We start from the raw sequence: 16892 nt of genomic DNA, 5'->3' as shown, positions 1-16892 counted from the left end.
ATAAGGTGGAGCCGCGACGCAGTCAGCAGGGCTCGTGGTAGTGTCAGCAAGAGTTCTTCTCCGTAGGGTCAGCCACGATTCCATCAGCAGGGCTCTTGACTCCGGGATACAACTGCCGTCCCATTGCGGGGTTGCCCCAGATATAGGTCTGGAGCCCTTTGATGTCCGGACCCTTGCGCCTGGGGGGGGCGGAGAGGCCGGGCTGGGAGAGGCCAGACGCCCAACGGGAGAGGCGCCAGGCCCGGGGAGGCCGGAGGACGATCGCACCTAGGTGTTGAGGGACGGTGGGGGTCCCATCGAAACTCTCCTCCTCCGGGAGTGGTGAAGTGGCCATGCGGTGCCCCCTGGCCAGATCTTGGTGCCTCGATGTCGGGGCTTCGCTGGGGCAGAGGCCGGAGGGAGCCGGGCTGCGTGGGCTGGTGCGTGGAGCAAGCATGGGGGGACCCCGAAGGGATGAGGGGTCCCTGTGCGGCCTGGAAACGGGGGCCGCTGAGGCGGGTGTAGGAAAACGGATACAATCCAAGGGGGACCTCGAAGGGAGGAGGGGTCCCTGGCGGCCTGAAATGGCGGCCCGTGTAGGCCGGTGCGGGGGACGAGCACAATCCAAGAGGGTTAAGACCACGCCACGAGGCCGGGTCCAACAACTGTACTTACCAGTAACCCAATTTTCTTCCATAGGAAATCATTGACTGTTTTTCTGTGAAATTTCTTCTGTCAATTTCTGCAATCTTTAAATATTCTTTAAAAATCGTATAATATCTGAAAACGTAATTACTTACCTGTTTTGGATAAAGGTCCCAGTACTGAGTCTAGGCACCCAGTACTGGATTACAAAAGTAACAAGAACCTACTATACCTGCAACTTGCATTTCCTTCCATAGGGAATCATTGACTGTTTTCTATGAAATATTTTCCAAGTGTCAACTTTTAAAATAGCAAAATATTGTCTAAAAATCATCACAGTAATTAAGTCGACTTTTATCACTTGATTCCAAGTACTGACCCAGGACTGTATCTAGGATCCAGTCCTGGAATTCCAAAAGTAATCCTAAAAGTAATCTGTGGCAAATAACTTGAAACTTCTATTGAACTCAATGCATTATTGTGTTTAGAATTGTGTTGCCTATTGCAACCACGAGTAACTGTTTACAAAAGTCAATTGCATATTGCAAAAGTAATTATATAAAGCATCTCGTTCTGAGAAAGTATATTTTAATACCTATTGTTGGTTCTAAAATAAAACAAGCATATATTTTTTTATATATATACCATTGGCCTAGAGTTCAGTTCTTGAGTGTGTGAGACCATTTGCTGACTGAGTGTGTACAACAAATGCTTTACACTGTCCTCTGATACTGCCTTACTGCTCGACCAAGCTACCACTTTAGAGAGTAAGGTTATATCTAACTTTAGCCTCTGCCAAACCTCTGGGGACTGTGGACTCTGTACACCCTGTACCTATTTGGGAACAGTATATACAGAGCCACTTTCTCACAAGGGGCTGATGGCACTTTGATGGGTAAATGGACTTTGACGTGTGGATTCCACAGCCTGCGCCGCAGGACACGACCCAGAGAGGCCAAACGTGGAAATGTTCAGGTTCTGCAGTGCATTCAGCAAATCTGATGGGGTCATTTCCTGGTTTTAATGCCCTCGTTTGTGCTTATTTTATTCCAGTCCTGGTTTTTCAGTGATAATCCTGGTATGTCTTGTTGCACAGAAGGACCATGGGCAAACGTGTTGTAATGAAGTGTTAATAAGTATGACATTTGAGACTGGGTGTGCTGCCCCCCCAACCCCCCTTACTGAGGATCAGAGCGTGAAACGTCGAATCAAGAGGTGAGGCCAGGACAGCCTGGGAGAGGCTTGCATTGCATCCTCAGCTAAAGCCCAGTGTGAACTGCACAAGACACCGACAGAGTGACTATTGGGCCACAAGTGAGTCCCGAGCAGTGCTGACATTCCTGCTCATGTCAGTCACTCTCTACACAACGCACTCAGACAGCAAGAGCTGTGAGTGAGCGTCCGGCGCCGTCGGATGCCGCTGACCCTCTCTGCTGTGTTCCATCCTCTCCCCTGCTTATGTTCCACTTTGTAAACTCTGATCCCAAACAATGCTCACCAGCCAGCCAAATGTAGCACCTAGAGGCATCAGCCCAAAGCACTCCCCGTCTGCTGCTGGCCTATGGGGGGCATGCATGGTTGCGGGTACTGCCTTTGTACGGGACCCTCGATGGTGCAGTCCATGCCTCCCTCTGTGTAATGCACGGGGGTTCTTATAGCCCCCCGTCCTCCTAAAACTGTGATGGAACTGCTAAAGCTGCTGTCTGTGAAATGCTGAAGTACAGTCTGGCGGTTTCACACCAGAGGGTCAGAATATGCCCTCGAACATAAACTTCATCAAATAAGGAACTGTTTTGAGGGGCCTGGCTTAGAGCTGGAAAAAGCATTCCTTTCGAAGCAGCATCCCTGAGGGTGCACAGGAAAGACCCAGTGAGAAGGCCGCCTTTGCAGAGCGACTCACGGTTTGAACTGTCCATTCCCAGCTGAGATGCAGGACCGGACCCCTCGCTGCATCCCTAGATTCTTACACAGGCCCTAGGCCTCTGGGCCTAGTACTTTCTAAAGCTGCCCGAGAAGGCCAGAGTGGAAGAGAAGCATCCTTCCTGGACACTGGACCTAAGTCAGCCATACTCAAACTAGCAGACACCAAGTTGAGAAAAGAATTCCACGGACCCTGACTTGACGTAATTGCCTGCCTGCTTCAAGTGCACGGCATGGGTCAGCCCTGCTTAAAGTGCATGCCGCGGGTCAGGCCTTCTTAAAGTGCATGCCATGGGTCAGGCCTGCTTAAATGCATGCCATGGGTCAGGCCTGCTTAAAGTGCATGCCGCCGGTCAGGCCTGCTTAAATGCAAGCCATGAGTCAGGCCTGCAAGTGCATGCCATGGGCAGGCCTGTTTAAAATGCTTGCCCCGGGTCAGGCCTGCTTAAATGCATGCCATGGTTCAGGCCTGCTTAAAGTGCATGCCGCAGGTGAGGCCTGCTTAAAGTGCATGCCATGGTTCGGGCCTGCTTAATGTGCATGCCACGGATCAGGCCTGCTTAAATGCATGCCATGGGTCAGGCCTGCTTAAGGTGCATACTATGGGTCAGGCATGCTTACAGTGCATGCAACGGTTTAGGCCTGCCTAGAATGCTTGCCACGTGTCAGCCCTCCTTAAAGTGCATGACGCGGATCAGGCCAGCTTAAATGCATGCCATGGGTCAGGTCTGCATAAAATGCTTGCCACAGGTCAGCCATGCTTAAAGTGCATGCCACAGGTCAGGCCTGCTTAAAGTGCATGCCATGGATCAGGCCTGCCTAAAGTGCATGCCACGGGTCAGGCCTGCTTAAATGCTTGCCATGGGTCAGACCTGCTTAAATTGCATGCCGCTGGTCAGACCTGCTTAAAGTTCATGCCATGGCTCAGGCCTGCTTAAAGTGCATGCCACGGGTCAGGCCTGCTTAAAGTGCATGCCAGGGTCAGGCCTGCTTAACGTGCATGCCACGGGTCAGGCCTGCTTAAATACATGCCATGGGTCAGGCCTGCTTAAAGTGCATGCCATGGGTCAGGCCTGCTTAAAGTGCATGCCACTGATCAGGCCTGCTAAAAGTCCATGCCGCAGGTCAGGCCTGCTTAAAGTGCATGCCATGGGTCAGGCCTGCTTAAAGTCCATGCCGCAGGTCAGGCCTGCTTAAAGTGCATGCCACGGGTCAGGCTTGCTTAAATTCAGCAGTGTTCTTACTTTCACCTGTTTCCGTCAAGAGTCATACCGTATATATAGCCTTCGAGCTGTAATGAAGTTTAGCTGTATTGGCACAGAAGGCTGTTTATATACACCGTAACAGGCGAACGGAGGTAAGCTTTGATGAGAGATAGTCTGTTTTACTAAAGCAGAGATTATTTCGATTCGAACTGAAACTTTATTGTTCTCTCCGTAGTGCCGTTATTTTGCACCAAACCCTGGCTTTAATATAAATTTCAACCACTTTTGATGGTGAAGCAGGGAGCGAATCTTTTAAAGGTAAATGAGCAATGTTAAAAAACTTTTTCACTTAAACGGCGGCGTTTGCAGGTCTATTGGTCCTTCCTTTGCGCTTGTGTTTCCAAAAAAAAGCGCCCGCTTAATATATAGGGCTTTGAATCCTTGTTTTGACACCTCCAATATGGCGGTGACAGTTACGAAGGTTTGGCCGGAGTGGGCAATGTGATATTTTGGAAGTAATGTTCTCGATAAGAGCCATATAGTATAGGTACTCCTCGAGTTCTAATTAAGTTTGGCTGTATTGGCACAGAAGGTTGTTTGCACGCATTATAACAGTAAGACGGCGGTCAGTTTTGATGAGAGGTAGCCTGAGTTATAATTTTTAGTAAGGGCTAAAATCTGTTTTGCTATAGCAAGGTATATTTCCATTCAAACTGAAACATAACTGTTTTCCCCGTAGTGCTGTTACCGCGCATTGAACCCTAGCATGAACATATAATTTTCATGAACGTTGGATGGTGCAGCAGGGAACAAATAAAAGAAAGCGGCCTAAGGTAAAAGGGAAAAAAAACTTTTTTTCTTACAGCAAGCGCTGTGAAGCGTATCTGATAGATTCTACTAGATATTATTGATAGGGATTCCTATGGAGTGAGAGACACATTAAGCCTAGATAATATGGTAGGTTCTGACTAAGTTGGGGTAGTAATAAAATTACCCATGAAAGAGCCATATATGAATGCCTAATGCTCTGAATAATCAAGAAGCGTTCGGTTTCTTTAGGACTAGGAATTTGAAATTGTATAAAAAGAATCTCCCATTAAAATCCTGTGAGATCTAATTAGTATGCCAAAGACCTACTTATAACATATATGATAATGCATCAATCTAACTTGGAATTCATTCTTATTAAATAGGTGCTAAACCGTTTACGTGAGAGATATAAGGATATTACCCAATTAAAGAATCTTTTGTGTCGTGAAGTCTTCTTAGACTCGTTGGAGATACATCTAAGGTAATTCTCAGTGGAAACAATCTTTCCTTATAGTGTGATCTTTGTTTAAAACTGAATATTGGAATTTGTGATGTCTTCACTTACTAGGTTCTCATATACCCACCGTGATTGACTCATTTTAACCGCCGATTGAGGGAGAAGGACTCAGTGGTGATACTTGCATGGATACAGCCTCTTATATTAATAAGGTAGCTGGTCCTTTATAAATGTAAATGAATCACAATGTGTTACAGAATACAAGTAACGGTACTAAAGCTAAAGCTTAGTGTATGGATACCAAATTGATAATACGCTCTTGTAAGGATTCTTACTCAGTGCCACCACAGATTTTATAGACAAAGTAGTAGGCATTTCTAAAATTAAGCTAATTTGGGTTTCCAAGAAAACATTCTAAAATATTGTGTATAAACACTTTTGACTCAGTAGCACTCGCATAAGCACCTTATGCTAATAACAAAGATCTTGTATAGCATTACGAAGGGGAGTCTCTACTATAAGCACAAATAGAACTGCATACTAAACTTGCATGGCTGTTGATCTGCTTGGTGCAATTGTGTATTTGTTGGACAGCCGTATGTGTGTCTATGTATTGAGAGAACAAATAGATTGTATAAGTGACTAAAAATTTGTTATGTTATGTTTTTTTCAGACTGTTGATTTTAATGTAACTACAATTGGGACTTTATGTTAATCTTTCCTGATGAAGGTGATGGCCGAGAACTAATAGCCCACCGAAACGCGTCGATGCTCTAATACGAGGAAACCACACAAAATCTGTGATTATAATTCTTTGTGACATAATCATTGGGAAGTAATGTTGACTAGGGTCACAATTAATGAATTGTTGGTTTGGTGATTTTCCTCTGTCAATAGGACCATTTTTGTCCTTTTTATGGTGTCCCTAACCTTACATTTTATGATATATTTTGTTTTCTTTGATGATGATGTTTTTTATTGTGTATTGATATGTTTATACTGTCATTGCTTCCTTAAATAGCCATATGACAATATATAATACTGTGTTTACAGCTTTTTTTATGTATGAAATTGATAATAAATGATCTTGATGTAACAATTTTTTCTCTCAATTATTGTGACCACATCTGTGCTGTCCATTATCGCCATTGCAGTGTGAAAGGTACGTTGACTGTTAGGTATTGATTGCTTTGTATTAATGACAAGGAGGCTCTGTTTTTTGACTACGGTCATATTTGGTACCCCTCTCCTTTGTCTTTGGGGTCTCTCTCTCCTCTTTTGAGACTGCTTAAATTCAAGCCATGGGTCAGGCCTGCAAGTGCATGCCATGGTCAGGCCTGCAAGTACATGCCATGGGGCAGCCCTGCTTAAAATGCTTGCCACAGGTCAGCCCTGCTTAAAGTGAATGCCGCAGGTGAAGCCTGCTTAAAGTGCATGCCACGGGTCAGGCCTGCTTAAAGTGCATGCCATGGGTCAGGCCTGCTTAAAGTGCATGCCATGGGTCAGACCTGCTTAAAGTGCATGCCACGAATCAGGTCTGCTTAAAGTGCATGCCACGAATCAGGTCTGCTCAAAGTGCACGGAATGGGTCAGCCCTGCTTAAAGTGCATGCCACGGGTCAGACCTGCTTAAAGTGCACATCATGGGTCAGGCATGCTTACAGTGCATGCAACGAGTTAGGCCTGCTTAGAATGCTTGCCAAGGCCAGGCTTGCTTAAAGTGCATGCCACGAATCAGGCTTGCTTAAAGTGCATGCCATGGGTCAGGCCTGCTTAAAGCGCATGCCATGGGTCAGTCCTGCTTAAAGCGCATGCCATGGGTCAGGCAAGGTTAAATGCATTCCATCAGTCATGCCTGCTTAAAGTACATGCCACGGGTCAGGCCTGCTTAAATGCATGCCGTGGGTCACGCCGGTGTAAATGCATCTCATGGGTCAGGCCTGCTTAAATGCATAACTACAACAAAGTGACCCAATCTGCTAATACGGAAACTCTTTAAGCACTGTGTGAAAAGGACTGAGATTTATAGACTTTACGTCTTCTGACCAACTTCCCACCATATGGGTATGTAAGAGGGGTCCCTAATTCACAAGACTCCGTACATGTATAAAATCTACAAGAACCTTATCCAAATGAAGCAGTCACTGTGTTCAAAAAAACAAATTTGTAAAAAAAAAAAAATGTGAAATCACAGATGTAGACAAACCAACCCGTGAATATCAGTGAAAAAATGTGTGCAAAACAAGGTAGAACCTCACGTGCGCAACACCACAGCGGGCTTAAACTGGTTAGATTATCGACAGTTATGCCACGTTTCTCATCATAGGTTACTACCGCGCGGTTGAGACAAAGCTTGGGACGCGACTGATATGCGAACGATCATATTGCAAATGTTTTGAGAGACAGGATCACTGAAAGACTACAGTGCCTGTGTGACGCGGTGTCGAGCTAGTATGAGAGACCTTGGCTGACATCAGTCACTGATAGTTCGCAACAAGTGTGCTGATAAGGTGGACGAAGTCCTGGTGCCCTGAAGAAATTGCCATAAGAGTAAGGCAATGAAACATGTCGGCTTAACGGCATTTGGTCTGTCAAGATACAGTACGATCCATGAGCCAAGAATAAAAATACGGCTGCTGTGGATCTTTATCAATTTGGGACTGAAGTGTGTGATGTTCACATATGTTCACCTTCTTTGATTAATTTTTCTCGTACACGTTTCCAGTTGTTTTGCCCAAGGTAGTAACCTATGATGAGAAACGTTGCACACATTTTTTCACTGATATTCACGGGTTGGTTTGTCTACATCTGTGATTTCACGTTTTTTTTTTTTTTTACAAATTTGGATTTTTGAACACAGTGACTGCTTCATTTGGATAAGGTTCTTGTAGATTTTTTACAGGTACGGAGTCTTGTGAATTAGGGACCCCTCTTACATACCTATATGGTGGGGAGTTGGTCAGAAGACGTAAAGTCTATACTTCTCAGTCCTTTTCACACAGTGTTTAAAGAGTTTCCGTATTAGCAGATTGGGTCACTTTGTTGTAGTTTTGACTTGAGTGGGGGACGACCCAATCTCTTTTTTCCCCTTGAGCTCCTTGTTGATTTGACCTGCTTAAATGCATGCCATGGGTCAGGCCTCCTTAACCCCTTGCATGCTCATGACGGCCCCCGGCCGTCATGCGTCACAGTGGGCGTGTACGGAGGACGGCCGGGGGCAGTCGAAATCCCGCCCACTTTTAAAAACTCCTGCACAACGCAAAAATTCACGCATTATGCCATGGGTCAGGCCTGCTTAAAGTGCATGCCACAGGTCAAGCCTGCTTAAAATGCTTGCCACGGGTAAGACCAGCTTAAAGCACATGCCATGGGTCACGCCAGCGTAAATGCATGCCATGGGTCAGGCCTGCTTAAAATGCTTGCCATGGGTCAGCCCTGCTTAAATGCATGCAATGGGTCAGGCCCGCTTAAAGTGCATGCCATGGGTCAGGCCTGCTAAAAGTGCGTGCCACGAATCAGGCCTGCTTAAAATGCTTGCCATGGGTCAGGCCAGCTTAAAGTGCATGCCATGGGTCAGGCCTGCTTAAAGCGCATGCCATGGGTCAGGCCTGCTTAAAGCACATGCCATGGGTCAGGCCTGCTTAAATGCAGGCCATGGGTCAGGTCTGCTTAAAATGCTTGCCACGGGTCAGGCCTGCTTAAATGCATGCCATGGGTCAGTCGTGCTTAAAGTGCATGCCATGGGTCAGGCCTGCTTAAAGTGCTTGCCATGGGTCAGGCCCGATAAATGCATGCCAAGGGTGAGGCCTGCTTAAAGTGTATGTCATGGGTCAGGCCTCGCTTTAAGTGCTTGCCATTGGTCAGGCATCATAAATGCATGCCATGGGTGAGGCCTGCTTAAATGCATGCCATGGGTCAGGCCTCCTTAAGTGCATGCCATGGGTCAGGCCTGCTTAAAGTGCATGCCATGGGTCAGGCCTGCTTAAATGCAGGCCAAGGGTCAGGCCTGCTTAAAGTGCATGCCAAGGGTCAAGCTTGCCTAAAGTGCATGCCATGGGTCAGGCCTCCTTAACCCCTTCAGCGTGGCGCATATTTTTGCGCTGTGCTGAGGGTTCTATTGAGCGGGCGGGGCCGTGACGGAGCGGTTCCGTCATGCGCACAGCCCAACCGACGCTCATGACGGAACCGCTCCGTCATGAGCGTCGAAGGGGTTAATGCTTGCCATGGGTCAGGCCTGCTTAAAGTGCATGCCATGGGTCAGGCCTGCTTAAATGCAGGCCATGGGTCAGGCCTGCTTAAATGCAGGCCAAGGGTCAGGCCTGCTTAAAGTGCATGCCAAGGGTCAGGCTTGCTTAAAGTGCATGCCATGGGTCAGGCCTCCTTAACCCCTTCAGCGTGGCGCATATTTTCGCGCTGTGCTGAGGGTTCTATTGAGCGGGCGGGGCTGTGACGGAGCGGTTCCGTCATGCGCACAGCCCAACCGACGCTCATGACGGAACCCCTCCGTCATGAGCGTCGAAGGGGTTAATGCTTGCCATGGGTCAGACTTGCTTAAAGTGCATGTAACGGATCAGACGTGAGGCAACTAGATGAGGTTATCAGACTCAGCTCCGCCTGAGACTGCAGTGATGTCAAATGAAACTCGACCAGTTAAGTCATGTTAGACAAGAAAAGAAAGCAGTGAAAAATGTTTACTTATTCTGAACCAACCAATTGTTGCCTTTTCGCGCCTGTCCCTTGTACTGCAGCACAGATCTGCGCCAAGAATGGCACTAATTCAGGGCCTCTGGACTCCCCCAGCCTGTGACACGAGTGTCAAGAGACACCGGTGGACACTTGGTTCTCAGCCCTGTGTGGAAATGAATATTCTACTTACCAGTATGCATCTGTTCTTGGCATGTAGGGCTGCTGACATTCATATCTGTGCATAGATCGCCGCCTAGTGTTGGGTCCGGATGTTTGCACGTTGTTGTCCTGGAAGAGCCTTCGAAGTATCCTGAGATAGGTGACTCCTCCCCTGGACCACAGTGCGCATGGGCATCCTCTCCATCCTCAGATTGTTTTTCGCCATTGTGGCAGTGATGGAGTAGATACAGGAAGTGATGACCATGCTATACAGTAATTCTGAGAGCTGCAGCTGCTACAGGCGCCGGGGAGGAGGGTGGGCGATATGAATGTCAGCAGCCCTACATGCCAAGAACAGATGCATACTGGTAAGTAGCATATTCAGTTCGAGGCATGTGGGCTGCTGAATTCATATCTGTGCATAGAATACATAGCAGTACCTCCTATTAGCGGCGGCCACCAGTGCCAGCTGCAGCGGTCTGAAAAAGAGTTTTGAGAACAGCCTGTCCTACAGCTGCCTGCTGTTTTGAGTGTACATCTACACAATAGTGTTTGGTAAATGTGTGTATAGTGGACCATGTGGCTGCTCTACATATATCCTGTAAAGGAATGTTTCCCAGGAAAGCCATGGATGCCCCTAACTTACGTGTTGAGTGGGCTCGTGGGGGAATCGTTAATGTGCGTTTAGCCTTTTGATAGCAAATTTGAATACATTTAACGATCCATCTGGCTATACCTGCTTTGGAGATGGCGTTGCCTTTGTGTTGGGTAGAAAAGGCAACGAAAAGTTATTTTGTCTTCCTAAAGTCTTTAGTTCTGTCTATATAGTACATGAGGGCTCTTTTGACATCTAGTGTATGGAGCATTCTTTCAGCGACATTTTGTGGATTCTGAAAGAAAACAGGCGGTTCAATAGTTTGATTCATGTGGAACTGTGATATGACTTTAGGCATGAACTTGGGGTTGGTACGTAGTACGACCCTGTTTGCGTGAACCTGTATGAATGGCTCTTGAATGGTTAGTGCCTGGAGTTCACTAACTCTTCTTAACGAAGTGATTGCCACTAGGAAAGCTACTTTCCAGGTGAGGAATTGAATCTCACATGAGTGGAGAGGTTCGAAGGGTGGACCCATTAGTCGGGTGAGGACCAAGTTGAGGTTCCACATTGGAGCTGGTGGGTGGCTTGGAGGAATTACTCGTTTGAGTCCTTCCAAGAATGCTTTGGTGGCCGGCACTCTGAATAAAGAGAGGTGCTGCCTGTTCTGGAGATAGGCTGCTATTGCTGTCAAATGGACACGTATAGAGGTGTACGCCAGATTGCATCGGTATAGGTGTAAGAGGTAACAAATTATGTTTTTGATGGATGCGTCTAGCGGGTTAATGTCATTGTTGTTGCAGTAAATGACAAACCTCTTCCATTTAGCTGCGTAGCAAGCCCTGGTAGTGGGTCTCCTGGCCTCCTTGATGATCTCCATACAGTCAGGTGGCAGGTTTAGGTAGCCAAACTCTAAAACTTCAGGAGCCAGATTGCCAGGTTCAGCTGTTGCGGATCTGGGTGCAGAATTTCGCCATGGTTCTGCGTTAAGAGTGCAGGTTTGATCCGTAGCCTTTGATGCGGCACCACGGAAAGTTCTAGAAAGGCGGTGTACCATGGCTGGCGCGCCCATGTGGGAGCAACTAGGATGAGTGTTAGTGAGTGCTGTCGCAGTTTGCGTGCCACCAGCGGTATTAGTGGCGCTGGGGGAAAAGCGTACGCAAATCTGCCGGACCAGTTCATCCATATCGCATTGCCCTGCGACTGTGGATGTGGGAACCTGGCGGCAAAGCTTTGGCATTTTGCGTTTTCGTTTGTGGCGAATAGGTCTATCTCTGGATGACCCCACTGTTGGAAGTACGGTTGGAGTACTGACGGATGTAGCTCCCACTCGTGCATCTGGTGGCTGTGTCTGCTGAGCAGATCCGCCATCTGGTTGTCCTTGCCTGGGAGGTGTTCCGCCATGAGGAAGATGTTCCTCTGAATGGCCCACTTCCACATGCTCTGAGCCAGATGAGACAACTGTGGAGAGTGCGTTCCTCCCTGCTTCTGTATGTAGTACATGGCAGTCATGTTGTCCGTCCGGATCAACACGACTTTGTTGCACAAGTGTACCTTGAATGCTTTCATTGCCAGGAAGATTGCCATCAGTTCCAGAAGGTTGATGTGCATCGTCTTTTGTTGTATTGTCCATAGTCCCTGCACTGTGTAATTGAGTACATGAGCTCCCCATCCCTGGAGAGACGCGTCCGTTGTCAGTATTAATTGTGGAACAGGCTCTTGGAACGGTCGGCCCTTGCAAAGGTTTTGTGGATTCCACCAATGCAGAGAGTTGTATGCCCGACCGCTCACCAACACTAGGTCTTTTAATTGCCCGGGAGCCTGATTCCATTGACGTGCCAAGCACTCCTGAAGCGGGCGCATATGTAGTCTCGCGTGCGGGACTATGAAAATGCAGGAGGCCATCATGCCTATCAACTGCATGAACACTCGGGCAGGCAGGGTGTGTTGAGGTTTGAACTTTGAGATCAGCAGTTGCATGCCGTTGATCCTCACTAAATTTGGCTGAGCTGTGGCTGCCAGAGTGTCTATGGTCGCACCTAGGTACTGTTGTACGTGTGAGGGTTGGAGATGTGATTTTGGGTAATTTAGTGAGAATCCCAGACTGTGAAGAAGGTGAATGGTGAGGGACATGTGGCTGGCACATTGTTGGGCTGACCTTGCCTGAACAAGCCAGTCGTCCAGGTAAGGATAGACGTGGATGTGTTGTCTCCGTAGATGTGCAGCTACTGTAGCTAGGCACTTGGTGAAAACTCTGGGTGCTGTTGTCACACCGAAGGGGAGGACTTTGAATTGGTAGTGCTGCCCCTGAATAGTGAACCTGAGATATTTTCGGTGTGACGGGTGTATGGGTATGTGGAAGTACGCATCTTTAAGGTCTAGTGTGGCTAGGAAGTCTCCCTGCCTGAGCAGCGAGATGAACCTGCTGTAGGGTGAGCATATGGAAGTGCTCTGAGAGAATGTAGTGGTTGAGGGGTCTCAGGTCCAGTATAGGTCTGAGGGACCCGTCCTTCTTTGGTATTAAGAAGTACAGAGAGTACATCCCTATCCCTTGCTGGTGGACGGGCACGACCTCTATTGCGCCTTTTTGCAGCATACTTAGCACTTCCTGCTGTAATAATGCTAAGTGCTCTGAGGACATAGGACGGTGCTTTGGCGGTATTGTGGGTGGAGTGGAGGTTAATTCGAGACAGTAACCGTGTTGGATAACATCCCTGACCCACCTGTCCGTGGTGATAGTATTCCACGTGGACAGGAACCGCTGGAGTCTCCCCCCGACAGGTGTTATGTGGTCGGGGGGAAGGGAGAGGGCGTCACTGTTTGTTCTTGGGTGAGGACCTGGTGTTGCCGTAACCGCGTCCTCTGCCCTTGGTGCTGGAGCCACGATATCCACCTCTGGTGTTTTTATCGTAGGTACTCTGTGTGCCCCCCTTATTGTAGGTTTGCTGTGACCCCTGTCCTCTAGCAGCTCCTTTATTTCCGGGGCGACGAAAAGAGCCACTACGAAATGTTTGCGTTTGCAGAGCCCCCATTGACTTTGCAGTGTCTGTGTCTTTTTTGATCTTTTCTAGGGTGGTGTCAACCTCTGGTCCGAATAAGTAGTCGGGGTTGACAGGCTGGTTGAGGATGTTATTTTGAACCTCAGGTTTGAATCCGGAGATTCTTAACCAAGCGTGTCGTCGTAGCATGACGCTGGTGTTTATTGCCCTTGCAGCTGTGTCGGCGGCATCCAGTGCACACTTAATGGATGCGTTTGTGAGAAGTTGTCCCTCTCTGACGAGGAGCTCCGCTGCCTCCTTGTACTCGTCTGGTAGATGTTGGAGTAGGGACTCCAACGTGTCATAGTGTGAGCGATCGTAGCGAGCCAGGAGCGCCTGTGTATTGGCAATGCGCCAGATGTTTGCTGCTTGGGCTGCAATCCTTTTGCCGGAGGTCTCCAGCACCTTGGACTCCTTGTCCCGTGGAGGAGCATCACCAGTTGTCTGCGAGTGCGCTCGTTTGCAACCACGATGGAGTCTAGAGGTAACTGGCCTCTAATGTACATAGGGTCCCCGGGTGCAGGCTTGTATTTTTTCTCGATCCTGGGGTTTATCACCCGTGCCCTGGTTGTTTCCTTGAAGATGTCCTTTGCTGGCTTGAGGACACCTTTTAACATGGGCAGAGTCTTTACGGTCCTCTCTGAGGAGGCGAAAGTGTCCACCAAGAAATCGTCCTCAATTGTGTCCGAGTGGAGTTGCACTCCATGATTGGCTGCGGCACGTTCAATGAGGGCGTTGAAGGCAGCAGTGTCCTCTGTGGGAGATGTTTTTGCACCATAAAGCTGCGTGTCCTGGGTATCTGTAGCGGCACCAGGGTCTGCAGGGTCATCCAAGCTTGATCTGGGTCCTGCTGCTCCTCAGGGTCTATACCCCTGGGGTAGGTGGTGTCATCACCCATGTAATCCTCCACTGCGTCCGTGTCGGAGTGCGTTGGAGAGAAGGACTGGGGATCCGGGTAGGAGGTGTGGAGGCGTTCATATAAAACTGGTTCTGATTCTGCTGGCAGTTTTTGCTTTAGAGGGATTCTGTAAGAGTCCAAAGCCTGGTCGGAAGTGACCTTCCGCTTACGGAGCATGAGCCTGCCGGTGTCGGCGTCGATGAATTGGGACGGTGAAGGCCCAGTAGGAGAGTGTGCAGTAGATGGGGACCTTGTCTGGGTGACACGTGTTCGGATCTCAAATAGTTTTGGCGCTGTGGACGGCGGCAGACCAAAAGTGATGTTGGCTGGCGCCGAAGGTGCCTTTGGAGCCTTTTTCGGCTCGGAGCCCGACGTGGCCTGGAGGGCTGCCTGTTCTCTGATACGTTGCAAGGACGCTGCAACTTGTCGCACCGAGAACGCCGAAGGTTCTTTGGTGCCGAGGGGTTCTGTAGAGGTAGGTGTGGACTTCTTCGGAGCCACAGGGTCATCGAGTCGAGGAGATTCCGATGGAGCGGCCATTTTAACCTTGGTGGTCGGTGCCGATTGCTTCGGTGCCGGGGGCCGAGGTGCTTTGGTGGTACCGATGGCCTTCCTCTTTGGATCGGTGCCGACATCCGCCGCCGCGGGTTCGGCGCCGAAATCCCTTTTGGTGCGGTCGGAGCCGATGGTTTTGGCTGGCGTCGAAGGAGTGGAGGTCTTCGAGCCGACCAGTGCCAGTTTCACTTTCGGTTTCTGTTGAACCGGTGTGACGATTGGTTTCGGTTTCGATGAAGGGAAACCAGTCTTTTTCGGTAATAATGGCTCTCGCTGGATGTTCGAGGCCGGGCCAGCGGGCGGGGCCGAAGAACTGCGGGATTGATCTCGGGTAAGGCCCGAAGGCGATCCCTCGACCGGAGCCGTAAACTGACACACTTTAATAGCCTCCGTTTGGACGGGTAGGCCCTGCTCTTCACCAGAGCTATCTTCTTTGGCCCCGAAGGCCTCATCGTATTCCCCTACCTCATCGTCGGCTTTTTCCCTGTGAAAAAGCTCTTCATCTGCGTCTTCCTATCGGGAATCGTGTTCGGAAGCGGGGCTGGAGTTTATGTTTTCCACGCTTTCAACATCTTCGTCCTCGGTGCTGAAGATGTTGGTCGGGGCCGGTGCCGATTGCTGCGCTTCTAATCTTGCAGCTCGTCGATTCCGGAGAGTCTTCTTGGATCTGAAGCGGGCACAGGCCATACATTTTGATTCGTCGTGATCCGGAGAGAGGCATTTGTTGCACACCGGGTGGACGTCGATATGTGGATATTTTGCGTGGCAAACAGGACACCGTTTGAATGGGGTCCTCGATTCCATCGTCGATGTAAGGTCGATGGTCGGATGAAACGGATCCGAAAAAAGTTGTTAAAGTTGGTAAACTAGTAAGTAAGCTGTTGATACCGATCGGGAAGAGTACCGACGAAAACTAAAGGCCTTTTGGCCTGAAACTAAATTTTCCTAACTTGAGTCAAGATAAGCACATCCTAACCCAATGGCGGAAAAAAACAATCTGAGGATGGAGAGGATGCCCATGCGCACTGTGGTCCAGGGGAGGAGTCACCTATCTCTCGATACTTCGAAGACTCTTCCAGGACAACAACATGCAAACATCCGGACCCAACACTAGGCGGCGATCTATGCACAGATATGAATTCAGCAGCCCACATGCCTCGAACCATTATCCAGATCCAAAGATGCGAACTCTGTCGCTTACGACACCGGTTTACACACAACTGTGGAACGGGACATAGGGACAAAGGCGGATATGAACCCTCCATACCCCTAGACAGGGCCGGTACTGCCACATCCCTTCTCGTGGGGCAGTCAGGATGGCAGGAGGGTTTTATGCATCACCCTTCACCTACCCAAGACTTCTTTCGGATCAACTTTTGAAACTTTAAGACATTTGTAAACGTATGTTCCCGCAGTCCGGGTCTCTTCTCTCGCAGTGATTGCTTCCAGCAGCAATGGAGGCTCCGGCAGCCTCCCTGTGTCGTAAGTAGAGGACACAGGTACAGGGAGTTACTCCACACCTCACCTCACCTACCTATGGTTAGATCTATCGCTGTGTGACTCTGGTTTACTCCTCACTCACCTCTCGTCAGACCTCTTTCTATTAGGCTCCGTCAGCTCTTGATGTAAAGATATATTTTAAGTAGGCCGCGACTCCATCTTGTGTATTTCTGAAAAATCATGAACATGTCTGCCTCTGTATCTGATGTCGTCTGTTCTTATCTTTCCAAGAACTGGTAAAGTGTCAAGTCATTTAGACATCAACAAAACACCCGAGGCAACTATCAGTCTGGAGGAAGCGCTTTGTTTAATTTCAAGATCGAACAAAGAACAATTGTCAAAATACTGTCACCTGAACTGTCGCCCTTTTACCTTACATGTGTAAAGGGATGCGTCCTGAAGTAGCATCTTGGTCCTTATTGGTTAAATCAAACATTGGCACTTGA

The 16892-nt window shown here is 48.7% G+C and overlaps 1 protein-coding gene across 3 annotated transcripts in view; it reads right to left on the bottom strand.

The window, feature by feature from the left end:
- Positions 1–16892, bottom strand: part of LOC146822550 (uncharacterized) — a 96484-nt gene that overhangs the window by 61311 nt on the left and 18281 nt on the right. The window lies entirely within an intron of this gene.

This window comes from Triturus cristatus, chromosome 6 (assembly GCF_964204655.1).
Source record: "Triturus cristatus chromosome 6, aTriCri1.1, whole genome shotgun sequence".
NCBI lineage: Eukaryota > Metazoa > Chordata > Amphibia > Caudata > Salamandridae > Triturus > Triturus cristatus.
Note: the sequence above shows the minus strand (reverse complement) of the source record. Positions and strands in the feature narration are given on the sequence as shown.